We start from the raw sequence: 27,675 nt of genomic DNA, 5'->3' as shown, positions 1-27,675 counted from the left end.
GTTCGCCTTTCTAATCATGGTTTTGCATTGTTATTTCTAATATTCAGGAGTATACAATTTGATGAACTTTTCATTTGCGAACCAGTACGTTTATAATCAGTGTTTTCAAAAGACTAAGGTCTAGTTTAAGGGTGCCATAGTATTGACTCACCTGGATTGGCCATTAGGAGTAAATGAGCAGGCTGCTTATTCAAATCAGGCTGCTTGGTGTTATTCCAGTAGAGCAAAACTTATACACAGGAATGAAGTTGTGGCCATTACATCAGCCTCAGACTTACATGCACTCTCTCCAGTGCAGTGCACTCACTGTGCCACCACACAGGTTGGCAGGAAACTGGTACTTAAAAAAAATCAAGGTCTAACAGCAGTGTGTTACTAACTGTCCTGCTCAAGGCCAGCATTCGATTTGACCCTACTAAAGTAAATTTGTACTCAAGTACAAACATACAGAGGTAATAAGTTTAATGTCTCTAGCTTCAAACATTTTTCTCAGTTTGCCATAAAGTTAAAAATAGGAACCATCAAGCAAGTGGGCAAAAGGAGTAATGGAAGAGAACCTAAAAATATGGCCTTCTTATACCTTAAGGATGAAGAATTATGTCATCAACCAAAGCCATTTATTATCATTTATATTTCATCTTACCTTATATAATATGGCACATATTATATGGTGCTTACAAGTTTACAAATAATCTAAGAAGCAAGATATACCTAAAATGATGCCCTGGATGTTTTTCAGTTTCCTTATGGATGTGGAATTTGGCTGTGCTTATGAAGTGTAAATTTAGTCCTCCTTAAACAGACTTCAATCTGTGTTCTCATGGTTGAACTATCTTTTGTCTTATTTAAAAATTCAATTATTTAACTGAGTCATACTGTGATTTTTCTCAGGCTGAACTCATTTTAGTCTGAAATGGATGGTACTAAAAGTACACAGATGAGACTTCTCTTGTTTTCCTTTGACTGAAAAGTCAGCTTGCATATTAATTATCTTGACCTACTTCACTGGCATTTGGGAAAAGACAAGTAATTTCCTATTATCCCAATTAGCAGTTTCAAAGCTATTGAGGTGTAGGCCTTATAATACCTTTGTTAAATTATTAATTATGTCAGCCTATGCAACTTTCAAGGGATAAAAATCATAAAAGTATAAGACAAAATAAAAAGATATGTTTCATTTAGAAATCATCTGCCATAACACTAAAATACTATTTTGGTTAATACAACTTGAAGTTGTCTTAATATCTCTCTCTTTCCCTTGCCATAATAGGCAATTTAGATGAGTTTTTCAAAAGCTTTATCCCTTAATCCTACTGATGTGCCCCTTGGCAGTTATAAGGGTACTCTTTTCTAGCCATACATTCTTGGTGTCTTCGTTTACTCAATGAAGTTATAATTTTCTCTTTTCCCATTGCCTTGGAGATTACCTACCAGTCTTCTCACTTAATTTATGTAGATATTTAGCTTGGGCTTAGCAATTTAAAGCAAAATCTAGGTCTTTTTTGAGGGGTTAGAGAGGGATAAATCTATTACTTTGTAGCTGCTAGACACATTTGGTTACCTGGATAAACTATTGCTAATGTTCTCAAAATAATATCTGCTGAGAAATATATTTTAAAGTGATATTTCAAAATCTAACATTCTTTGAATACCACTGATAACTTAAGAGCTAATATTCAGTATCCTAATATCTGAAATTATCTAGGCAAAGAGGCTGGATAATTATGACGGCCAATATGGTGCAGAAAAACATACATTAATCCACTTGAATCATTGTAAATGGTCCTAGAGTAATTTCCTGAAAATTTTCTAAAAATCCATGAATTTTATTTTTAACAACATTCAGATAGGAGATGTATGGGCAAGGATAAGTTTCATATTCTCAGAATATGAAACTGTTGAAGGGGGTAATGAACAAGTTGAAAATAAATAAAAATACTGCAGCACTTTTCATCATTTTTTTTATTTTCAAAGTAAACTGTACACAATACAAAGAAATTGGAAGAGTATAATCAATAATATCTAAAACTCTAGTTCAAGTTTAAAGGGAGTACATGAATGAAGAGGGATATAACAATGGGAATAAAAAGGCATGTGATAAAGTCAGAATAAATGGCAGAAAACCTTAAATATGTCACTTTTATGAAGTTTAAGGTGCCATCCTTGACTAGTTATGTAATTAACATATATATAAAGAAAAATGCAGAAAAAAATCTAGAAAGCAGTAAATATTCTCTTAATATCATATTGTCATTTTGAAAAAATTACTGTTAGAGAGCCATTAAACACAGAGGATTTGATATAATTCTTATATTGCTTAGAGTCTGGATTTTTTAAATCACACCTCTCTCAATTGATGAGGAAAGTCATTAACTTATAGGAAGTTCAGAGATGGGACTATTCTAGGGTAAATTTCATGGCTCTCTAAATGTCAGAAATCTCAGTTAAGTTTTTTAATGCCAACAGTTCCACACATCATTTCTCATAAGACAGCATCCAAAAAGCCAAAGACCAGACTTTATTATTAGTCCTTTTTGTAACATCAAGGGCAACTTTGTCTAGATCCCTCCAGCAGGCGTATTCCCAGATATCACTGGCCAGGGTTGTTCCATATGACCATGCCTATATGTCAAGGGAAATTGAATGATTACTAATAGTTTAGATTACACTTGAACCATTCACAAGGTCATAAAATAAATGTACTAAAACGTTTTGTCATTACTTTCTGTATGAGGAGCTCTATTGTTGTGTATTTTTATGTCTTTAAGTATATTTGTTTAAGCATTGTCTCATTTTTTTTAATATGTACATGCAAGCACATGCCCCAGATCATGTCACCTCATTTCAAAGTCTTGGTGCTACTAAAATACTAGATATATTTTTAAAAGGTGAATATTATGTAACCCTGAAAATATAACATGTTTGATATAATTATTGTTGCCTTATAAATGAAAAAGTATGTTTTCTATAAACAATAAATTATCATAGCTTAGAGTACAATCTCTGAAGACATTCCTCAGTTTAAATTCTTGCTTTGTCACTCTGCCACTTACAAGTGGGATGAATGATCAAGTTATTTAATACCTCTATACCTCAATATCTTCATTGTTAAATCAGATGGTAATAGTACCTACCATTTGAGGTTGTGTGAGGACTAAATGAGGCAATGCCAGAGAGCACTTAGTGTCCATATCTGACACATTGTAAATCATCCAACAAGTGTTATAATTATGTGGTTGTATGTAGATTTTATGTAGATTTGAATTTAGGCAAAGAGGGCAGTTACAATACTTAAATAACTATTAGGCCTGGCAAACCTCACTAATGTTTACTTGACTACATGACCTATCATTGCTTAGTTTCAGACATTGACTTAAACTATGTGAATGACTGTTTTTATAGATAAAAATGATGAAAGAACAGCAATTTTGTACATTAGCTGTTGTCTACAAACTGAATTAGAAATGTCACTTGTTTCACTTTCTTATCACTACTCCTTTCCTTTTTGACTTTGGATATATGGGAACTCAAAAGAAACTTGTATTCCTAATGTAAATCACCTTATAATATGTATTTATTTAAATAGTTATTTATAGATCATGCCATTCTAGTCTCAGTTCAAATATCTTCCCATTAGAGTCCTTCCCTCACAACCCAGTGTGATCCAGATGCAACCCCTCACCACCATCACCACCATTTGTGCTTTGGTATGGTATTCTGCTTTATATTTTTCCCAGCTTTATCACTATATATATATAATATCAAATATTATTCACTGGTTTATTTTCCATCTCTACCCTCTACCCACCATAATATAAGCTTCTTAAGAGCAGGGGTTTTATTCCTGTCTTATACCCAAGGCCTAAAATAATATATAACCTAAAGTAGGCCAGACAGTACTGAGTGAATAAGTGAATGAAAGTATAATAGCTAACCCCCTTTCTTCCTAATTTCTTATCTATTTTATTATATAATAGAGCTAAAGTTATTGTTTATCCATTATGCAACATAAAACAGGAATCAAAACATTGCAGAATTCTTAATTTTAGGTATTTTGGAAACGGCTAGCCAGGACTGTATGTGCTCAGCATACCCTCTTTGTGCTGAGATGCTAATAATTAGAATTACTAATCTTTGTATTGTGGCTCTTTTATAGTCATATTCTCTATAGTTGAAATAATTGTACTATTTTACTCCAATTTCAAAGATGAAGGCCACAAAAATATGACATCTGAAATGATTAGTTCATTGTCATGAACCAGTTAGAAGCCAGATCTTCCAGCGTCCATAGGTTGTTTGTTCTTCCTACCAAAATCTTTTCCCTGTGGAAAGAAGGGTGACTCAACTCACTACCAATGTTTGGTTCACAGCCTTAGTTCTCCCTTGGAAGTCGTCCATCACCTAGCTTCATCTTAATTAGTTTTTAAAAAGTGTTAAAATTGCAACTTTGTACTTTAGCAAATAACCAATAGCCCTGCCTCAGTCAGAAAAATAATCTCAGAACTGTTGATAAGTAATGAACCCAGATATTAATGGTAAAAGAAAAATTCTAGATGCTATATGCTATAATCACACCAGCAGAAAATGTGGCTAAATAAGAATTAAAGCTCATATAAAAGGATAACAGTCCCTCCCTAGCATAGGTAAGACAAGTTATAATTTACATTTTTTTTACCAAGACAGAAGATCAGATTTAGCCATACTGTTATCTGTTCCTATTTTCACACATCAAAAAAGCAAATCACTTTTTTTCAGTTCAGTAATAGTTTATTGACAGTTTCTCAGTGACATACCTTATAGCATATTATATAAGAACCTATCCTAACTTCATTCTCCTTTTGCTTTGTTCACCCTTGCCACAGAAAGCTGATGGTCCCAAATGCCTCATATTTGTTCCTTGTCATAGAAAATTCACCACTTATGATTACCACCTGCTAGGAGATAGCATGTTCAGATATAATAGGATTGTACCATGCAACATGTATTGGAAATTTTATAAATTTCCCCATTTTTCTTTTGCTGTTTAATTCGTAATAATAGCGTGCTTGTTGCAAAAGAAAGGAATATATAATATGTATATAATACAATTATAAAAGTACAAAGAAACCCTCTCACCTTCTGACCCTCCAAAGATTACTGTCAAAAGTTAATTATGGGGGCTGAGGTTGTGGCTCAGTGGTAGAGCACTTGCCTAACACATGTGAAGGCCCTAGGTTCAATCCTCAGCACCACATAAAAATAAACAAAGGAATGCTGTCCATATACAACTACATAAATTCATTTTCCTCATATATCTTTTTCCTGTGATTCAGTGTGAGTAAGGGGGTGAAGCATGACCTAGTTGATTTATTTTTTCTCTGAAATTTTTTGATGCAAATAGTTTATAATAAAAATAGCAATGTTGTGAGATAACTTACCACTTCAGAACCCAGCCTCAGTCCCATACTCTAGAAAATGCAGTAGTTAGCCTTTTCAAAAATGATGGACAGGAACATGAGAAAAAAGGGCAATGACTGTTGTGCACTCTTATATACACCTCCACACACACATCCCCTAGACTCATACATCAGAAGTTCTCCTAACTTCTTGCTTAAGTCTTCAATGTCATATAAATTTTTGCTTTCTTTATGGAGATCTTTCAGTACTATAAGCTTATTCCAAAGTTCTGTGATGACAACAACTAAGCTAGAGTCTATCAGTTAGCTAAAGGAAAGAAAAAACAAAATAAAACATTGCAAGTATATTCTTAAAAAGCCAAAAAGCAAAACTCACAAATGGTTTCAGAGTCCCTTATCTGGCAATCAATTTGCCTTTGGATTTTGGCTTCAAGTTTTTAAACATTAAACCTTCTATTAAAAATCTTTCTCTCTTATTTTTTTAGTTTTCTCACTAGTTCCATTACTCTGGTCACTCAGACTTTTTATGTTTAGCCACAAGCACATCTTGGCCAAATATCTGGTCTTAATAGCTTAATATGTTATATTTTGAAGTTTTTCCATTAATGGGACAATACTCACAAGTAATGTGTCAATAAGGAAAAAGTGCCAATTGTATATATTTTGTTTATGGTACTGGGAATTGAGCCCAAGGCTTCACACATGCTAGGCAATGTGGAGAGCTACATCTCCAGCCCCCTTTTTAAAACTTTTACTTTTAAAATAAAATCTCCAGAACCACACACACACAAAAAAATCAACTTTCTGGGTTCTTTTACAGAAATTTTAGAATACTTAAAAATAACAGTTTCAGTTATCAAATTTTTATTCATTTCAGAGCTATGAATTATTTAATATCTCTATCATAGGTGCTATGACATTTCAATATTTAGATGTATCCTACTGAAATGTAAACTAAATTTCTGTATTTTATTTATGATTTACTGTATCAACATATCATCCAGTTAGTTTGAAGTATGTATTCATTCATTTAATAGGCATTTATTTACTACATGCTAGGTGTCATATTAGAAGTATACTTAGCTATTCCATAAGTCTACTTACAACAGAAATTTGTAAATTATCTTTAAGAAATAAGATAGATCTTTCTTTTTGATAACATGAAACAGCAAATAATGCAAAATATGTAGCATCTTTGTTACTTTAATGTTACAATAATTTTTCCTAGTAACCAATTTATAATTGTTTTAGATGGAACATGATATTCTGTTTTCATTTTAAGGTACTTATCACTTACATAACATTTACAAGACTGGTTAGAATCAGATATGAGATCACTTGAAGAGCTATTTCTGATTTGGCTCATTCCTTAAGCTTTGGTTTAGGAATAAGCATTCAAGTCACTCAGCTGTTCTGATTACCACTAATCAAATGTCAAAAACGTGAAGTGAACATCATATTATACTGACCATAGATTAATATTTCTTTAAGAAAATGCTTCCTAATTTTATAACCATCATGGAATTTAACTATCCGGAAAAAAAAAACAAACAAAAAAAAACATTAACATCAGGAGCAGTGATGCACTCCTGTAATCCCAGCAGCTGGGGAAGATAGTGAGTTCAAAGCCAGCTTCAGCAAAAGCAAGGTGCTAAGCAATTCCATGAGACCCTGTCTCTAAATAAAATACAAAATAGGGCCGCAGATGTGACTCAGTGGTTGAATGCCCCTGAGTTCAATCCCTGGTACCCAAAAAACAAACAAACACATAAAAATTAACATAGGGAATGTTAGCAGAGTGCCAAATAATGAAAATTGTACTATATTTTGAATGTCTGTCTTAGGGAAGTTTGAACCTTAACATTTCAAGTCTTGTTTTTAACATTGCTCTATGCTTACAATCCCTATCTTCCATGATTTCAAGTCTGATATTCTTATTATGCTCTTTTTATTTTTATAAATCATCCATAGAATCTATTGACTTCTATTCAAGATCTGTTCTTTTAAGACTTCTTAATTTTCTCACCCATGACTTTTTTGGGTTTTTTTTTTTTGCTATATTCTTTTCCTTGATATTTTTGTTATTTTTGCCCCACTACAACTCCATAAACTAATTTTAGAGTATATTCTGTGACTTATGAAACAGACATTTAAAAGCGTATACCTTGGGATTCTAGGTGAGAGAAAATAGCCTTTGATATCACAGAACTTGAATTTTACACCACCACCACTACCACCATTTCTGCTGTTTTCTTAATGCTTTTTAACAATGCTAACACACATGAGTTTATATCCCTTTCTTAAAAAAAAAAAAAAAAAAGGAAGGAGAGACAACTTGAAATCAGTGTGGCTTTAATGCAATCTTGCAACTCTGACAATAAACCCCACCCCTCACTTTGAACTCTATTGTCTTTTTTTACACACTATGTAGTTGCTGGGCAGCCTCCTCTTTATTTAGCATATTGGGTTCTGAGATTCATGATGGGGTTTTATTAACTTAATTAGAAGGATTTTGCCCCAGCACTAGAGGTTGGAAAGATGTTTACCCTTCCAAAAATAATTTTGCACTAATGCTGAAACACTTTGCTGAATAATTAAATGAAAAGGTAGCCTTAGCTTTGAATGTTTCTTTAAATTTATAACATGCATCTTTTTTAATGTGTTATTATTGGTGGTATCTCTCTGGTAACACTATAGAACCCATTTGAAAATGCTTTATATTAAGGTAAAGGGTTCATTTATTGGATAAATTGTTTTTATTCAGTTAGGCATATAATGTTTCATGCTACATGTAAATAGGCATGATAGCTGTCTCATTATGGAACTAGAGTTTTAAGACAATTTATGTTCACCCTCCCACCCAAAATATAAACACATTTTACATACTTGAAAAATTGTTATTGAACCTCTGCTTGAATATTTTAGGGTCTCGGAGTGCCTACCTCCAAAAGCAGGATATTTCATGTTGGACAACCTAGTTAGAAGGTTCTTTCTTATTGATATACAAAAGCAGTCCTCTGACAAATTTTCTACCTGGTTTTAGATCTTAAAATTGCAATTTAGAAAAATATAGAGCAAGTAGTTGAAAGGCTGTCCTATGGAAGGAAAGATAAGATGGTCTTTAAAGTTCCAAAGAACATTATAAATGGAGGGTAGAGGAAGCTGACTGTAGATTGATTTGAGAAAGAAGATTCTAATTACTGCATTTGCCCATAAATGGAATGACTGGTCCTGAGTTTAGTGGGTTTCCCCATTACCAGGTCCTCCAGAATTTTAGGCATCCTTTCTGTTTTTAACTGATTGATTTATTAAGGAAAAAAATTATAGAAATTATTCTAAAGAAAAAGGGGCAAAGGACAGAGCATTATAGTTCTCGATTTAAAACTTTGTATGTTAATTTAATTCAGTCATTCAAAGTGTTTATCTGAATCCACCTAATGTCTTTCAGTCCTTATTGCAATATCTTTATTCATAAGGGTATCATGCAGAGTTTCATCTTATGCAACATACACTGACTATGACTTTCCACTTATCTCTCAGCCTGGAGGTACTGTCCCCAAAAAAAATCTAGTTTAAAATGCTTCATTTCCATGATTGAATCCATATTCATCCTACAATCAAAATTAAAAATCAAAACTCATCCCAATAGTCTTCTCTAAAACTTCACCATGCATTTATATCAGGTGTATCAGCCTGTGCTTTGTAGAACCTATGCTGGGGTTTTGGTTTTTTGGATAACAGCTCTTCTGTTAAGACTTAAGCATTAAGTCTCAAGGTATTCTAACCATAGCCCTATAATAATGTACAAAACATTCATTTGTTGTGTAACATTATAAACTACTGGTTCAGGGGGACCACAGAGTACTTCTTAGTCCCTTGTCTCCAGAAGTGTTTCTTTTTGTAATGTCCTAGTTTGAAACTTTTCTTCTTGCAGAAAAAGCCTTAAATATCATTGAAACAATATGTCTACCTTCTTAGATCATTTTTTATGATTTTTTAAAAGCTCTTTATATTTTTTCCCAAGCCTCAATTGAACATTTACCTTCATAGCATTTGTATAAGCAATTGGTATTATTCTCTGCTAATTCATTTTTTGTGGCCTCTCATTCCATATTTTATAAAATTTTTCTTTAAATTAAAGCTTTTCCTAAGTAAATTTCTTGTAACTACCTTGATTTGAGCTGAATCTCTTTTTCCCTCTCTCATTGAGACAGTTTATGTTTATATTAATGTAATTTTATTTTTTTAAATCACTCATCATTAAAATTTTCTATTTGTCTTACTGGAGTTTTTAAATCATGTTTCTTTCCTGTATGGTCCATATTCAACTTTGTGTTTTCTTCTCACTGTTAGAGAAATAAAAACAAAGACAAAATTATAGGATGAGTTTGTTTTAGTTTCTCTCTCCCCACCCCTCCCATATATATATTGCTGCTATTGTTGTTGTTGTTGTTTGTTTTCAAAACAGAGTCTCACTGTGTTGACCAGGCTGCTCTCAAATTCATGGGCTCAAGTGACCCTCTCACTGCAGCCTCCCAAGTAGCTGAGATTACAGACGCGTACCACTCACTACCACCGAACTATTATAGTCTCTTTTACGTCTCCAGGGTCACAAAAGTTCTTCCCTGTTGTTCAGTGTTAGGACAGGGTTTTACTCATTTCTTTCTATTTATGAAGCATTAAATTATCTGGGTTTTAATGCATACAGTAATTACATGTATTCATCCCATCTTTAATGCACTAAATCCTATAGTTAGCATTATTAGTGACTTAAACAGAAAATAATGATGCTCAAGTAATATCATTTATTTTTTTAATATTCAGAGGGTTTCATAGAACCTGATTTGCCAACTTTTATTAACCAATTAATGGAAAAGTAGCACTATAAAAATTTGGTGACTTCATGAGGATAATTTGCAGGATTTTTTTTTAATTTTTTTTCTTAGTTGTAGTTGGACACATACCTTTATTTTATTTATTTATTTTTATGTGGTGCTTAGGATTGAACCCAGCGCCTCACATGTGCAAGGTGAGTGCTCTAACACAGAGCCACAACCCCAAACCCAGGATTTTTAATCCGTTGTTCATGCATCCTCAGTCAATACCTGAATATGCCAGGATAAAGTATGGGAACCCTGCAGATAGTAAATTAGTAAGAGTAAAGAAATAAGAATACCAAAATTTTCTAGTAGCTTATATTTTAAACCTAAACCTGTCCTAGATCAGCCATATTCTTTAGTCAACTACCTTCAGTTGTTTCTAAGAATTATCATTTCACATCCCCTATAAATAATAGGTTCTAATTATAGAAACAATTGGAATTCATACCTTTCATTTAAGGCTTTTTATATAAAGTAATAATGCCTTGATACAAATTGATCATCCCTAATTCGAAGATCTGAAATCCAAAATGCTTCAGAATCCAAAACTTAAAATTTGTGGGTTTTTGCATAGGGTCATTTTAGATTAAGAACATTTCAAATTTGGGTTTTCAGATGAAGGATATTCAACCAGTAAAGTCCATGCAAAAATTCCAAAATCGCAAAAAAACTATGAAATCTGAAACACTTCTGGTCCCAAGTGCTTGGGATAAGGGATACTCTGTAGTATAAAACTGTACTACTAATTTCTGCTCTTTAGAGCTAATATAACTGGGGGCAACATTTGAATATTTCTGTTTTCTATATTATCTTGCTATAATGTCTAGGGCTAAATACCTGCTGCTTGCCTATAAAAAACAAGATGTCTGTTTAAGGTAATCATCTTTATTATTATTTTAGAGGATAAATGATGACATTTCAGAATGTGTAATTATAAAACAAAAAGTGATGTTAAGCTACATTGATGATACATCTTGAGATTTTCACACATGGCCAGTGGTATCCCTCTTCTAACTGAACAGTTAACATTATAGAAACAATTGGAATTCATACCTCTCATGATGGTAAAAATAAACAAACTTGATTTAGCCCTTCAAAAATTATTTGCCTATCATTCACTGAGCAAGTGCCTATTAAATAAGGTGTGTAACATGCACTTCATTGTCATGGAACCCAAACTGAATACACATTAAATAACACTGTTTCATGGGTTTGTAGCTTATAAAATACCATATATTGTTGGGAAAAGAAAGCTATGTGTGTTAAAATTTGCTTTGTGATAAGTTATGGTATAGAAAATAAAGATAGAATGTAATATTCTTTTACAATTTCAGCTAATATTTAGCAATATCCCCATTTTATTAAGTGAGTTTATAAATGACCTTTATGTTTTTAAAGTTTAATAAATATACCCCAACAATGATAATGTAATGAGACAGCCAAATTACCTGATCAATTTAGTAAACATCAACAATATTTCCACTGATGACATAAAATCACTCTTCAATTTCTGAAATATGGAAGAAAGTCCTATGCATTAATGATATACAGAACTAAATTTCTAGTATATTAAGATCATTGACATCAAATTAGCTACTTTAAACCAGCTGATAAATTATTTACAAAAAGTGCAGGGCTATTTTAATTCCTTTAGTATCTTAGGTTTGAAAAGAAGGAAAGAGACATAATATAGATTTTTATAGTACTTAACAGTCAGCAGAAGTTTTATAAGCAAGACTTCATTATCATCACAAAAGTAAATCACAAAAGTAATCATAAACCAGGTGTTCTAACAGGCCATATAGATAAACATGACTAAAAACTCTCAAGAGCCTTTTATTATATTTACAGTGCCATTTTGTGGAGTTAAAATGGTGAGAATTATGTCTATGATGTTGAAATTCTTATGACTATAGAACAGGAACAAACTAGAATCCTTTTTCCATTTTTTTTATTAGTGCATTATAGTTATAGATAATGTTGAAGTTTATTTTGACATAATTGTATAAGCTTGGAATGTAATTTGCTCTAATACATTTCTCAGTACTTTCCTTTCCCTCCCCACCTCCTTCCCCCATTTCATTTCCTCTACTCTACTGGTCTTCTCTTTATTTATAGTTTTTTTTAATTAGTGCTTTATAGATATACATAAAGGTAAAATTCACTGTGATATATCTATATATGTACAGAGGCTAGTTTGGTCAATTTCATTCCACCCTCCCTCCCTTTCCCTACCCCTCCTCCCTCCCCTTTAACCCCCTTCCTCTATTCTACTAGTCTCTCTTCTATTTTCATGAGATCTCCCTTACCACTTTTTTTTAAAGAATGGACTGCTCTATTTTCTATTGTGAATTGTTCCATTGATTTTCAGTTTAAATGGAATTGTGATGTATTAATTTACCTACCTAACTGAACTTTTATTCTTTTTATTGCTCAGTTTCTAAAATCAGAGCTTGTCTTAGATTGAGAATATCTGACATAATTGTGTACTACCCCTAGTATCTCATAATTCAGGTGGTTGTGGCCCAATTAAGTGAAAATGAGTGGCATGTGCCAGTAGGCTTCATTATAGAATACTAATTTTTATGTTTTAATTGTCTCCAATGAAATGCCTGAATTTTTAGAAAAGCCATTTAATTGATCTAGTGGTATAAGAAAGCAGATCTTCTTAGTGACTAGAGAATGCTAGTCACTAAGAATTAAAATTATCTCAACTCAGTTTTCAAAGATTATTTTAAAAATAAAATATTATTATAAAAAAGAAATGAATGGATAAGTAAATCATAAATAGATGGGTAAAATTTACTCTTCTACTCTTAAATTGTCAATATTTTATGGAAATATAGAGATGAGAAGATAAGAAAATAGCATTTTTAAAATATTAAAGCAGAAACTAATGGGTATGTTATAAAGGTATCTATTTTATCTGACCCATATGGTTCAAAATGCTAGCCATTCAAAGTCTGCTTAAAGGACCTAAAAACTTAAAAGTGTTAGACATAGCCATAAACCCACCCATAACAAGCATTTGGCTGCAACCTATTCCAACATTTTCCCAAGGTAGTAAGGTGGTAAGATAAAATTTTTTCATAGTAATTCATTGTAATCAGCCTCTGACAATAAAGAAGCACCTTTAGAGAGAGTATTATGAGCTATATTTATAATTAAAAACTCATCCTGAGTCTTAGTAAGATTTTGACTCACCTCATCTACTCCTAATATTAATGACACATGAATAACTTGACAGTCTAGGTCATTAAATTACCCTTTAGTGATGATAGTCATCAGTTCATATAAGGACTGAATCATTCTTCCTTGACATAGCAGTGTCAGAAATAGCATCAGCAAATGTAGACATGAAGAAAACATATAATTTAGAGAAATACAACATGGTAATATAGATGAGACAAATAATTAAGCTAGAACTAAATTATGAAGTCCCTAATATATCATGCCCAGGGGTTTGCACTGTATCTCAATATGCTGAAGGGCTTCAAGTAGATTTTAATAGGAAGATGATATAATCAGACAGTAAGTTTTGGAACAGTCTCTCTGTTGGAAATGTACATGTATCTGTGTGGAAGAATATATGATAGTGAAACCAGTTAGAAAACTACTTCAGTGATTCACATGGGAGGAATGATAACTCCTCTCCAAATGTGGAGATAAAGTAATCTGCTCAAAGGAAGATACTCAGGTAGGGAGTAGGGCTTTTAGTTGTATCATGCGATCTTGGACTATGCCTCATGGGGGAATTGGATATTGAGCTAACCAAGCACTAATAAGAGGTCTGCCACATAGCCTTCTGTAGCCTGAAGTCAGAAAACACAAAATTTAGAATAGTGCTGATCAGCATGGATATACAATTTTCTCTAGCAATTCTCAGTGGCCAAGCAGAAATAAGAAAGCACATATTGGAAAGAATACATATATCTCCTACCCAAGAGGGTGAGGGAATTGAGGAGTCTTTACTGAGTAAAAAGGTGGATTCAAGAATGGACTGGGTTCTTGGTAAGATCAAAGATTAGACATAGTGGAAGAAATAAGGAGAGGAAGGTGTTAACAGGGAGAATTATAGTACTTAAGGAAGTGACATGGTTTCACCCTGATGACAAGTTCAAATGGGTTACGTTATAGGATTTGACAGCAAAAAAATAAACAGAGGTGGCTTATTTCAAAACATCTTTTCAACATCCTTCTTTTATGTTTGAATCTTGAGGGTAAAAAAAATTAAAAATTGAAAACAACAACAAAAAAATGGTCCAGGTATGATAATGCATGCTTATAATCTCAGTTACCAACTATAATCCCAGGTACTTGGGAGGCTGAGGCAGAGGATTCCAAGTTAAAGGTCAGCCTGGGCAATTCAACAAGACCCTGTCTCAAAATATAAAAAATAAAAAGGGTTAAGTATGTGGCTCAATCCATAAAGCACACCCAAGTTTAATTCCCATTACTGAAGGAGAAAAAAAGAACTGGAGGATACTGCCACATTAAGTGTAAACTAAGCTATCTAATAGCAAATGTTGAACACTCACTGGTATAAGAAATAATCCCATTTATATTAGTAGGATTTATTTATTACATGTTTCAATTGCTTAGTAAAATATATTCAATGACATAACATAAATTATGAAGAATTGAAAGCTGAAGATATTTTAATGTTCCATTCTAAAGTAAATCTCATTTAAGTTAGGTTTACAACAGTGTTAATTTATAAGTCTTTGTGTGAAATAATTTTAAATTTGATGACAAGGGCACTCTGAGTCAGTTGACTGATTATATGGATTTTGTCCTTTTACTTTCACTGTTTTCTCAGAAAGATTCTTTTTATCTCTCCTATGGACTATACCTGTCTGTTAAAATGAAAGACATTTTAATGATTTATTTTTTCTATAAAAGTATGCTACATAGTCTGGATTCGAAATGCAATCTGCAAGAGTTAGGCATGCCCATAAATCTCAATCTTTCATGTTACTCATATATAGAAAGAAGACATTTTCTCACATGAAAAAAATGTTAAAATGGAATTGCCTTCCCTAAGGTAAAACACAAATATCTATAGAATTATGCATTTTTATAATATGATGCATTTTGTTTAGATTTTGTAGGTTTGTTGAACACATTAAGCTATTACAAATACTGGCTAACAGTTTTTAATTAGGGTTACTATGTGCCAGACAGTATTTTAAGGTCTTTATATAATGTAACTCATTTAAACCTCACAACACCACTGAGGTAAACATTATTATTATCCTCATCTTCTAGATGAGGAAACGGAGTTTAAATAGCATAATCCATGACTTCCAGCTAGTTAAAACGTATCTGGAGATTCAGTCTAATACACTCTGACAACAGAATAAACGTTTTCAAGTATATATTGACCTTCAGGTCCATAATTTTAATTTAGGATAAATTTAGCAAAATGTATCCTTTCAGATACTTTTTCTGTGTATATTATTAAACTTATAAAAAAGGAATTAAATTTTTTGTTTTATTGCAGCAAGTCATGATAAGTATTAATATGCTCTATCAAGTAAAGCAAAACCTCATTCTAATCTTTCAGTAACATTTACACCAGTTTAAGTTTTACTACTAAAAATTAAAATTAGTCTTTTCTGTTTTAACTAGCCAGTGTCCAAAAATCATGTATCATAATTTGTATGAATGATGAATGTGAAATAATTCTCTACATGAATTAAAACTTTTATAATATTTTAAACTTTGACATAATTTCTTTATAGGTAATTTGTTAATATCGGTATATTGTTTTAAGAACTGCTTCCACAGAATTAAGTCTGGATACAAATTTGAAAAGTATTTCATATGGCCAAAGTTATTTCAGCCTTTCCTTCCAAATTCCACTTTATCCAACTTATAAGAAATAATACAAATCTTTCTGCCTGTTTATAATCTTGGGGATAGAAAAGCAACAGATACAGGAGTAAAATTGAAAGATAACAGTGATTCTATTGGTCACTACTCACAGATGCCAAATCTGATGTATTATGGGTTATTGTTTGTTTCCTCATAATAAATCATTAGTTTCATCACCTTTTACCAATCCAGTCATTTCAGTGACCCAAAAGGAACTATTAAAGAATACAACATTCATATTTAATCTAATTCCAACTTGTAACTTCTCTTTTGAAGCATACAATATGTAATACAAAATAAAAATTTATTATCAAAGTGAACTTTAGTGAAATTTTCATATTTTCTGCATCTTTTGTCAAGGTGATTACAAAAAATAAATAAAAAGTAGAAGGTAAAATAAAATGTTAGTGTCAGAATCATTACTGAACTGAAAGGCTAAATTGATTTGCTTCAAAATTTTTATACTAAATTGAAGAAAAGTAAAAGTTGTTTGGTGCTATTTCTTAGGATTCTTTGAAAATGAATACTAATTAGATTATATAATATATTGCAAAAACAGCGATGCCTCCATTAAACTCTTAGCTCCTGTTTAAGAAAACCAAATTCAGAACTAGTGAATAAATTATTACTTTTAACCCATATGTTCTGGCTTTTGATTTGACATCTTAATAATAATTTGATGTGGGTATCTGTTACCCACCTTTTTTAGCAGGTTGCCATGGCAACTCCTGAGGTAAAGTACCAGTTGACTGGAGCTTCAGGCTTTGTCCATGCTAAATACAGAAGCTGCATTTGATTTCAGCTTGGCAGTTTCTATGTAAAGCAATGTACCATAGTTCTTTCCACTTCCCAGGCTGACTTTTTCATTACCATGGAGACCAGATCAGCCCACACAACTAAGATCTGAAATCATTCCTAGTATGGCTAAAACTAAGGCCTTGGGAACCAAGGCTTTCTATAATTAAAGTATATTGTTTTGTTAAAGAAGAGTTCCTGCTTCTGCTTTTGAAGTATTTATTGATTTTCCACAAAGAAAAAACAGGTTTCCTAGCACTGTGCTGAAAATTTACAATAAGAAGAAAGAAAATGTCATCATGACATTTTCCTTGGTCAGATTCTGGTTTTGTATATAATTATGGTATGTACTCTTCATAGTCAATCACTAAATAATAATGTTTCATTTCAAATTATCTGAGAGTATTCCTGTATAGTAGTAAACACTTATAATATATACTTGATGATCTTAAAAGGTTACTTTTAATTTTAGTTTGAGGTTTTCTAAATTTGTTTCTAAATCCAATATTGGTGTTTTTTAGATTAGTTCTACACTTAAAATAAAATCAGTATAAAAAATTTATTCTAGAACATTGATCATAAGTATACATGGACTTAACAAAGAGGTATTGATATGATATTTCACTATAAATTCAGTCTACACAGATCTATAAAGATCTGATAAACTATCTGTAGAAGATCACAATAGACCAGGATAATATTTTCTTGAATTATTTATTTATATATATATTTTATATATATATATATGTATATGTGTATATATATATATATATAAACTCTGTGAACTTTGGCCCTATTTGTGATATAGGCATGTATTAATATCATTCACACACTAGCATATATGTATACACACACACACAAACACACATTAGCATCATAAATATGGCCAAATTTCCAGATTTCTTTGATGATCACTAATTACTTTACAGCTGATATCATATATTTTGTTGCCTCCCTGCTCCCCCACAAACACACAGGCACACACAAATGGCTGTAGTCAGAGGAGATGGTAAGGAAATTTTAAGTGGAATTCTGTAATCCCACATTCATTCGTTCATTTGCATATCTCTACAAAGTGATTTAAGATAGCATCTCTACTTTGATAGTATTTTTTTTACCATAGAGAAAGCAACATGGTCCTTTCTTAAAAAAATACTAAATAGGAATTTTAAATCCTGATTTTAATAAAATATGGAGTTTTTATTTCTAAAAATATATTATGAATAAACTAGTACCATAAAGCTGCTACAAATTGATTTATTTACAGATGGAAATCAATTCATTCATATAATAGGATTTTTTGTTTGCTATCAGGAAATTAGCAATTCATTGTCATATTTGAATGCAAATTACGTTGTGTGATGCAGAGAACCTTCTGACATTTCAAACATTTGAATTTTCCAAAAGGAACTCTCACCCTAATGAAGTTCCTGTATAATTCTAGTTTTCTGTAATTACACTGGTGAGTGTGAAATTCAACATTTGATGCTAAATGTTAAAACACAGATATAGCTGGAAACATTTTTACAGTAGCTATAAAGTCATTTGTATTTTTCCCTAAGAATATTGAGAGTCAGCATCTAACTCTTTAGTAAAACTTACATTCTTTAAAAGGGCAGTACTGTAAAGTGTTGTCAGGAAGGAAAAATGAAACATATAGGGAATTTCTTAAAGTATATTCCTCATATGTTCTTAGGTCCATCCCATACTTAATAACTACTAATTTCTAGGACAGCTAAGATTATAAATACTCACTACCCTAAGCTTTTAATTAAGGTGGACATTTGTGCTGATTTGTTTCCATCTACATTATATTTCTTAAAAACATGATTTCTACTCAAATTTTTCTTCTGGTCATGTACACAATATGTATTGGAATATGCAGATGATTCAAACAATGGAAATTTATAAGTCTATGATGGAATTATTATAGATTGGAAAATTAAAAATTATGTAAAAATGTCATTAAGGTGAAAGATTAGATTTATAACATTTTGATGAAAAATATAAATGACTATCAAGAAATAATTTTAGATTCTCAGCACATATTTCTTGAAATTTTTTCCTATCTTTCTTGGCATTTGATTTTCTGGAGAAGATATTTTTGGTTGTCCTTAAATTCAGTTGGCAATACCCCCAAAGCAGCTTTTCCTTGCCAGGGTTGCTAATGAGCAAAAAATCCCAAATGTCAGGCTGGTATGCCAAGGAGGTTATTAATAAGGCATTAACATTTAGAAGTTATTGAAGGAGGAAAATCAATATCACAACTTTTTTGTAATATTACAAGCTCACAAGGAGTAAGTAGATGTCCATTTCAGGCTTCTACAATCAAAAAATGTTACAGCATAAGGGGAAATAATACCTTTAAATTTTTAGCTAGGACACTACTTTTCCTACTTTACTCCCATCTCCGAGTCCCCACCCCCACACACACAGAACCACCTGTTATATTCTTGTTGAAAAGAATTTAGTATTCCACTCACTTTTGCAGATTAATACCTCCTTTCCCATCATTTAGTATTGTAGGATGACATGATACTGGAACTGGTATTAAATGAAAATTCTCTTTGTCAAGTAATCTTACCAGATCAAAATGGCATTATTTGGAGGATAGTGTACAAATTTAGTATAAGAATAAGATTAGAGTGAACAAGGGCTAGGAGTGTAGTTCAGTGGTAGAGTACATGTTTAGCATGCATGAGGCCCTGGGTTCAATCCTCAGCAACACACACACACACACACACACACACACACACACCTATATATATAGAATAAAAGTTTGCAAAGAGCTATGTTACTATTAATTTGAAAAATATGTATGTCTGCATTTATTTTTGGATTGAGTTTTCAAGAATTATGAAGTTGTGCCACTGATTGCTTCCTAAAGAAGCTGGACAGAAGCAGAATAAGCAAAATTCACTGATGATAGATAAATCAACTGATCAACAACTTGGCAAGGGTGAAGTCCTTTGTTTACTTTGCATGGGTTCTGATGGAGTGAACATACTAGATACATCTTCACAACCTCAGTTCCCCCATACACATACCCTCCCTTTTGTTCTACCAGAGTGTCCAATTTGGAGAATTCAAGTCAAGTGTGTTGGAGAAATTAAGTAGTTTGGGTCTTGGAGGTATAATCAGTGTTTTGAAGATATCTTTACCACCAAATTGCATATATGGATCAAAGTTCAGATCAGGTTTCAACTTCCTTTCAAAGTACTTGTGAAGTAGGAAAAAGAATGTCCTAGTAGGGTTGGAAAGAACAATGGGGAACCTGTTGGAAGAAATAGGAAAGAAAACAATATAAACATTGTTGATCCCAATTTACCTTTTCATTTTGGCAAAGCCACACATTTCACAGATGAAATGTTGTGTGACTCACTTGTTCACCAGATGGGCAGTCCTCATCACACTGATTATCTTCCAGACTGAATATGATCTATTTAATTATATTCTTTTGATATAAATATGTGAAATGGTGATAGAGTTTATAAAATTTCTTAAGTTAAAAATCTGCATTGTTTATCTCTAAATATTTTGGGTTTTTATAAAAGGATACTGTTTCCTATAGTGGGTTCACATCTCAGACTTGAGCTATGTTACCTCTATGGTTATTTCACCTGCAACTGAGAACTTTAAAGGTATTGTTTTAAGATAAGTAATAGTTAATCATAAAATATCAGTAGACTCCCATCTATCCACACTGCTGAAAGAAAACATTACCAGGAATCATTATGCTTACTAAAGTTATCTCATTGGAGTTTAACATGAATTTTTATTAATAATATCAAAATAATATTATCTACTAAGTTATTTTAAAATATGGATTATTTAGAATGGAGGGGTCAAATATTAAGTCAAATAAAGTAAAAATTACAAAATTTTAAGACAAATTCGAAGGAGTTGTACAGCTATATCAAGAACTCTTTAAGGTCAGGCTATCTTTGTATATTTATCCCTAATAATTGGTATTATTCAAACACATACACATTAAATCCTTACTGAAAAGTATGTGTCTATAAAAATTATTTCCTCCCATTTTCCATTTTAAATTCTGAATGATGATATTTACAATGACCATATATTGCAACAAAATTCCTAGGATGTTTTTCTGAAAAATCAATTTACCACCAGATTATTTTCAATGAAGTAATATTAAATACATCTATTATACTTAAAAGACCTTTTCAGTTGTTGCAAAAATGTTATGTCTGATTACAATGCACTGATAAAAATATGAAAAAATAACAAAAGAAACAATTGTTGCTAATACATAGCTCCATTTAAAGAGTACTTTAGGGCCTGGGGTTGTAGCTCAGTGGAAGAGTGTTTGCCTTACATGTGTAAGGCACTGGGTTTGATCCTCAGCACCACATAAAAATAAGTATTGTGTCCATCTACAACTAAAAATATTTTTTAAAAGAGTACTTTAGACTAGGAGTGTTACTCAGTAATAAAGCCAATGCTTAGCATGCACCAAGGCCCTGGGTTCAATCCCCAGCACAAAATAAATACATAAGTAAACTAAAAGACTTTTTTTTTGGTTTTCTTTTTTTTATTGGATGTTCAAAACATTAGAAAGCTCTTGACATATCATATTTCATACATTAGATTCAAGTGGGTTATGAACTCCCATTTTTACCCCAAATACTGATTGCAGAATCACATCGGTTACACGTCCACATTTTTACATAATGCCATATTAGTAACTGTTGTATTCTGCTACCTTTCCTATTCTCTACTATCCCCCCTCCCTTCCCCTCCCATCTTCTCTCTCTACCCCATCTACTGTAATTCATTTCCCTCCTTGTTTATTATCCCATTCCCCTCACAACCTCTTATATGTAATTTGTATAACAATGAGGGTCTCCCTCCATTTCCATGCAATTTCCCTTTTCTCTCCCTTTCCCTCCCACCTCATGTCTCTGTTTAATGTTAATCTTTTCTTCCTGCTCTTCCTCCCTGCTCTGTTCTTAGTTGCTCTCATTATATTAAAGAAGACATTTGTTATTTGTTTTTTAGGGATTGGCTAGCTTCACTAAGCATAATCTGCTCTAGTGCCATCCATTTCCCTGCAAATTCCATGATTTTGTCATTTTTTAGTGCTGCGTAATACTCCATGGTGTATAAATGCCACATTTTTTTTATCCATTCATCTATTGAAGGGCATCTGGGTTGGTTCCACAGTCTAGCAATTGTGAATTGTGCTGCTATGAACATCGATGTGGCAGTATCCCTGTAGTACGCTGTTAAGGTCTTTAGGGAATAGTCCGAGAAGGGCAATAGCTGGGTCAAATGGTGGTTCCATTTCCATCTTTCCCAGGAACCTCCATACTGCTTTCCAAATTGGCCGCACCAGTTTGCAGTCCCACCAGCAATGTACAAGAGTACACTTTTCCCCACATCCTCGCCAGCACTTGTTGTTGTTTGACTTCATAATGGCTGCCAATCTTATTGGAGTGAGATGGTATCTTAGGGTGGTTTTGATTTGCATTTCTCTGACTGCTAGAGATGGTGAGCATTTTTTCATGTACTTGTTGATTGATTGTATGTCCTCCTCTGAGAAGTGTCTGTTCAGGTCCTTGGCCCATTTGTTGATTGGGTTATTTGTTGTCTTATTGTCTAATTTTTTGAGTTCTTTGTATACTCTGGATATTAGGGCTCTATCTGAAGTGTGAGGAGTAAAAATTTGTTCCCGTGATGTAGGCTCCCCATTTACCTCTCTTATTGTTTCTCTTGCTGAGAAAAAACTTTTCAGTTTAAGAAAGTCCCATTTGTTGATTCTTGTTATTAACTCTTGGGCTATGGGTGTCCTATTAAGGAATTTGGAGCCCGACCCCACAATATGTAGATCAGAGCCAACTTTTTCTTCTATCGAACGCCGTATCTCTGATTTGATATCTAGCTCCTTGATCCACTTTGAGTTAACTTTTGTGCATGGCGAGAGGAGGGGATTCAGTTTCATTTTGTTGCATATGGATTTCCAGTTTTCCCAACACCATTTGTTGAAGATGCTATCCTTCCTCCATTGCGTGCTTTTAGCTCCCTTATCAAATATAAGATAGTTGTAGCTTTGTGGATTAGTCTCTGTGTCCTCTATTCTGTACCATTGGTCCACCCGCCTGTTTTGGTACCAGTACCATACTGTTTTTGTTACTATTGCTCTGTAATATAGTTTGAAATCTGGTATCGCTATACCGCCTGATTCACACTTCCTGCTTAAAAGACTTTAGGTTGGGCTGGGGATGTGGCTCAAGCGGTAGTGTGCTCGCCTGGCATGCGTGCGGCCTGGGTTCGATCCTCAGCACCACATACAAAAACACAAAGATGTGTCCACTGAAAACTAAAAAAATAAATATTAAAATTCTCTCTCTCTCTCTCTCTTTAAAAAAGAAGACTTTAGGTCTTACTTTATTTGAGATAATAGTTTTTAAAGCAAATAGAAAAAGCTATCATGTAGTATATAGACAGTAACTAAATCATAAATGCACTCTGGGGTCATAAGATAGCACTAGATACATTACGATGAAATACTACTTTCATAAGAAAATATTACATCTCCTGTGAATTATATAGATAGAGGAATTGTGATTTGCCAATTTAGAGGAAAATTCCAATTACCTGCAAACAGTATTTCCTTAACTGTTTTGCCTGTAGCTAGGTTCATAAAATATTTTGCTTGGATTGTTAATTAAAGAAGTACATAAGTTCTATAAGCACAAACTTTATTATGTTTTTACTGTTTCTCACTGTGCTCCTTATTTATAAAATAAAAATTAAAACTTTCTAATTCCTAACCCCTGTGGTGTTAAAGAAAAATGAACCAAGCAATTTTTTTAAACTCTCATCTTTTTTTTAAGAGAGAGAGAATTTAATATTTATTTATTTATTTATTTATTTAGTTTTTCTGGCGGACACAATATCTTTGTTTGTATGTGGTGCTGAGGATCAAATCCAGCACTGCACACATGCCAGGCGAGTGCGCTACCACTTGAGCCACATCCCCAGCCCCTTAAACTCCCATCTTTTTAACCGAACCTTTTATGATAAAATAGGCCCTCAAAATATGGACACATGTTACTCAAGCCCCACAATTACCAATCTTTCTTTTGGTCTAAACATTCAGAACCAAAGTACTCTTTCCAATACTTACATTGAGAAAATAATTATCACTAACAATTTATAGTGTTAAATATCTTTTTATTTTTCAAAAAGAAAAATTTAAATCCAAAATAGGTACGTTTAAAAGAATGGGAGGCTTCAGATAATTGTGTTAAATAAGCTTTTTTTTTTAAAAAGGAGCAAAATAATTGTTTCTCAGGATCTCTTTCTGTGTTACTGCTGATGGGTTTGAATATCTGCTGTCGGTGACCTTTGTTATCTCTCTACAAGCAGTTTAAGACAAATATTCAATGGCTTTGCTCTAAATTTGCTCTCAACTCAGTGATGATGAAACTGAGTAAATGGAATGGAGTTGTCTCTTAGAAGTCAAACAAAAGTAGGACTCTTTAAGTTCTCATTTCGCTTAAGCACTTCTTATTCCCATTTTCAAGTATTTTTCTTGCCTTTCATTCATTAAGGACAAGATTTTTTTCACCTGTTTGGTATTCAAACTTAATTATTCTCTTGCAAATGTTTGTGCCTCCACCCTTAACCACTCTATATTCTAATCTTCAAAAAATATGATTAGATTATCATCAGTCATTCCTGGCCAGTACATTTTTTAATTTATTTTTAGTTGTACACAATACCTTTATTTTGTTTACTTATTTTTATGTGGTGCTGAGGACCAAACCCAGAGCCTTGCACGTGCTAGGCAAGTGCTCTACTGCTGAGCCACAACCCCAGACCCTGGCAGATACAGTTTTTAAAGCCAGTTTACAATTATAAAACTTGTTTCTAGAATTCATATTTCTGCTATTACTTGGGTGGTCCTTAGTGGAACTTTATTTTAAATTAATAAAATACAAAGGGAAAGAAATATCTTTCTCAAAGTATCCTATGTGATTTCAAACTGGGCCTCAAAGGATTTACATGGAAAGTAGATCCACACTGGAAGAAATCATTCTATGCACAGTTCAAGATGATGTTACATCTGGATCCATCATTTAGAACTCCAGGAACCCAGGAACAGGGAAATAATATCTGTTCCTTCTTATCCTGCTAGGCTACTGGCCTAATAAGCAGAGGTTTCAGTGATGAATGAAAAATTAATAAATATTTCTTAATATGCCAAGCAGAAACATGACTGATTTTTCTTTGGAGTAGCATAGTCACATTGCTGTTTCTCCAAAATATCATTGGTTAAAAGTTTGAAAATAGTGATATTTATTTTAATAGCAGGAATAGGGGATATTTCTATAGTTAAATCAGCCATAAGAAAACAAAATAGTCAAGAGTCATATATTTTCAGTTTTGGCTGCCTTTAAAAAATACAATTTTCAATTGTCTTTTTAGAAAATAGGGATAAACTTAGTCTGTTACTGTAATAAATAATATTAGCTGATTTGAATATTTAGGCTATTGAGTAAGGATAAATGAAGGTGTCAGCTACAAAAGAGGAAGGTAGAAACAGGGGATCAGACACACAGAAAAAAAAAAAACAGAAAGCCCAATGAAAACACAAAGGAACAAAAAAGGAAATAGGGTTGAGAATCTAAAAGGGACTTTCAAAAAGTTAAAGACATATAAATATGATATTCAAGAAGTCAAAAGTGGACTTTGATGAAGTACATATGATTATGAAGTGTATTTTTGTTGTTGTTGTTTTTTGTTTTGGTTTGGTTTTTTGTTTTAGAGATTTCTTATAGATTAGCCATATACCAGCAGCACTTGGTGCCCTTGCCTCTGTCTACCTGGCTTGCCAATGCATTGTTACTTTATATACATAATGCATTTATCTGGACATACTGTTGATTCAGTGGGGTTGAGTCTAAGAGTATCTTTGTAGTTGTTCTTTTTGTCTCAAAAATAAATAGGAATTATTTAACCCTACATAAAAGTTTAGCTTGAAAGAATTTATTCAAGCTGTTTACCAAGGCCACTTTCATTTTGCCATAATTTTAGTAGACCAAGATATTTCCATCAGATTCCTCAGCAAAAATCTTGTTTTTAACTGTAATACAATGTTATATGTGATAAAAATGTTATGTTTGGGACTTCAGATAACATTAAAAAATAAAATGCTGTGTGAAGTCCCCAGCCTCAGGTCTTCTGACTTGGAAACTACTTGGATATGCAGTACAATTGGACATTACTTCAAACAGCCCTACCCATTGGTTGGGCCATCCACATGTGACTGGCCTAAAGCAAGAAATCTCAAACTACAGTGGGCATAAGAATAAACTGAATTTCTTGTTCAAAATACAGATTCTTAAGTTCCATATCCAGAAATTCTGATTCAGTAGATGAGGGGTAAGGGCCCAGAAATTTGTGATTAGCAAACAGATCTCATCCCCACCCCTGAGATTCTTCTGTGAGTGGTATTGACCACTGTTAATTGAAGAGATACCTTGCCCTAGGGAAATTATCTTATCTTCTGCTAATATACACAGATTAGTAGCTATCTGTAACTAGTTTAAAATAGTGATTCTTCCTCATCATCCTGCACTCTGGTAAGAGGCTAAACTGAGGTGTTTCCAATCTCTTGGAATAACATTCAGCAATCTTATAGAAACAATGATATAAATCTAAGTTAGTCGAATTTGATTACCAGGGTTAACTGGGCATTAGGGAATACAGTAGTATATAACATTGGTTCTGCAGAAAAATGAGGGATGTGTTCAAAACAACTTATAGAATGCTTTAATTGCATAGATAATTAAGTACAATTTAAATATAGAAATGACCTTATGCCCAAGGTTAGATTTTTCTGTTTTCACTGTTTGAAATTCCATGACCTTATGGAATACATTGGAAAAAGTTATAGCTAGCTTTTCAGTATTTATAATCTTCAAAAAAATGAGGTATTATATTTTGTTTCATTTGACCTACATATGAAGATTACTTAGTTCTCAGCTCCTTTTGTGCACAAACATAATGATGTGATAAACAATTCTGCTGGTTTCTGAACTCTGCTACATCTCATTTTCTAGATACCAGTGTTATGGGCAACACATGCTACTCCCCATTTTCTAAGAGAGTAATCATGAACACTATACTTTCTTGGTTCCCTCTCTTGATTTGTTTCTTCTTCTGTGTATAACTCAAAAAATATAAAAGGATGTTGCACATAAAATTCAGCCCTAGGATAGAGATAACAAATATTGCCAATTTGTGCCTGCTGATGATACTTGTATTCCTCAAAATAAAATGAACTGAGACTGCAGTTTATTTTATCCAAATTGTTCTTAGTTTCTCAAGTCATTCAGAAACTTCATTCTCTTCTAGTTTCTTAACTCCTTGGTATGTGGCTTATGCTCAGGTGTAAAGTCACCCTTCATCACGTCTACTCTATTACAACTTTTCATTTCTCTTCACTTGTATGGTTTCGCATGCGGCCTCCTTATCAAAGTGATACTAGCTAGACTATTTTACTATCTCAGTAAAATATTAGTTCATGGTAGCATATATCTCAGAAGACCAGAAAACCTTTCCTCATATTTGTTGATCGGATGAATTGGAGGAAAGCTCTTGTATAGAAATTATTTTAATATTTAAAAGACTAATCATTTTAATATAGACATTTCTGATTAAAATTGTAGATATGCATATACAAGTTTAGAGGT

At 32.7% G+C, this 27,675-nt stretch overlaps 1 protein-coding gene and 1 long non-coding RNA gene across 5 annotated transcripts in view; one reads left to right on the top strand and one right to left on the bottom strand.

The window, feature by feature from the left end:
• Positions 1 to 27,675, top strand: part of Cnksr2 (connector enhancer of kinase suppressor of Ras 2) — a 262,226-nt gene that overhangs the window by 222,303 nt on the left and 12,248 nt on the right. The gene's annotated exons all lie outside the window — the stretch shown is intronic.
• The window catches only part of LOC113191597 (uncharacterized), a 44,827-nt gene continuing 19,143 nt past the window's right edge, over positions 1,992 to 27,675 (bottom strand). Inside the window, exons 2-4 of the long non-coding RNA XR_003301909.2 lie at positions 11,725 to 11,786; positions 9,680 to 9,742; positions 1,992 to 2,622 (exon numbers count right to left, since the gene is read on the bottom strand). This is a non-coding gene — a long non-coding RNA (uncharacterized LOC113191597). The remainder of the gene's footprint in view (positions 2,623 to 9,679; positions 9,743 to 11,724; positions 11,787 to 27,675) is intronic.

The sequence above is a fragment of the Urocitellus parryii genome, chromosome X (assembly GCF_045843805.1).
Source record: "Urocitellus parryii isolate mUroPar1 chromosome X, mUroPar1.hap1, whole genome shotgun sequence".
NCBI classification, from domain to species: Eukaryota; Metazoa; Chordata; class Mammalia; order Rodentia; family Sciuridae; genus Urocitellus; species Urocitellus parryii.
This window is presented reverse-complemented; position numbering and strand designations above follow the sequence as displayed.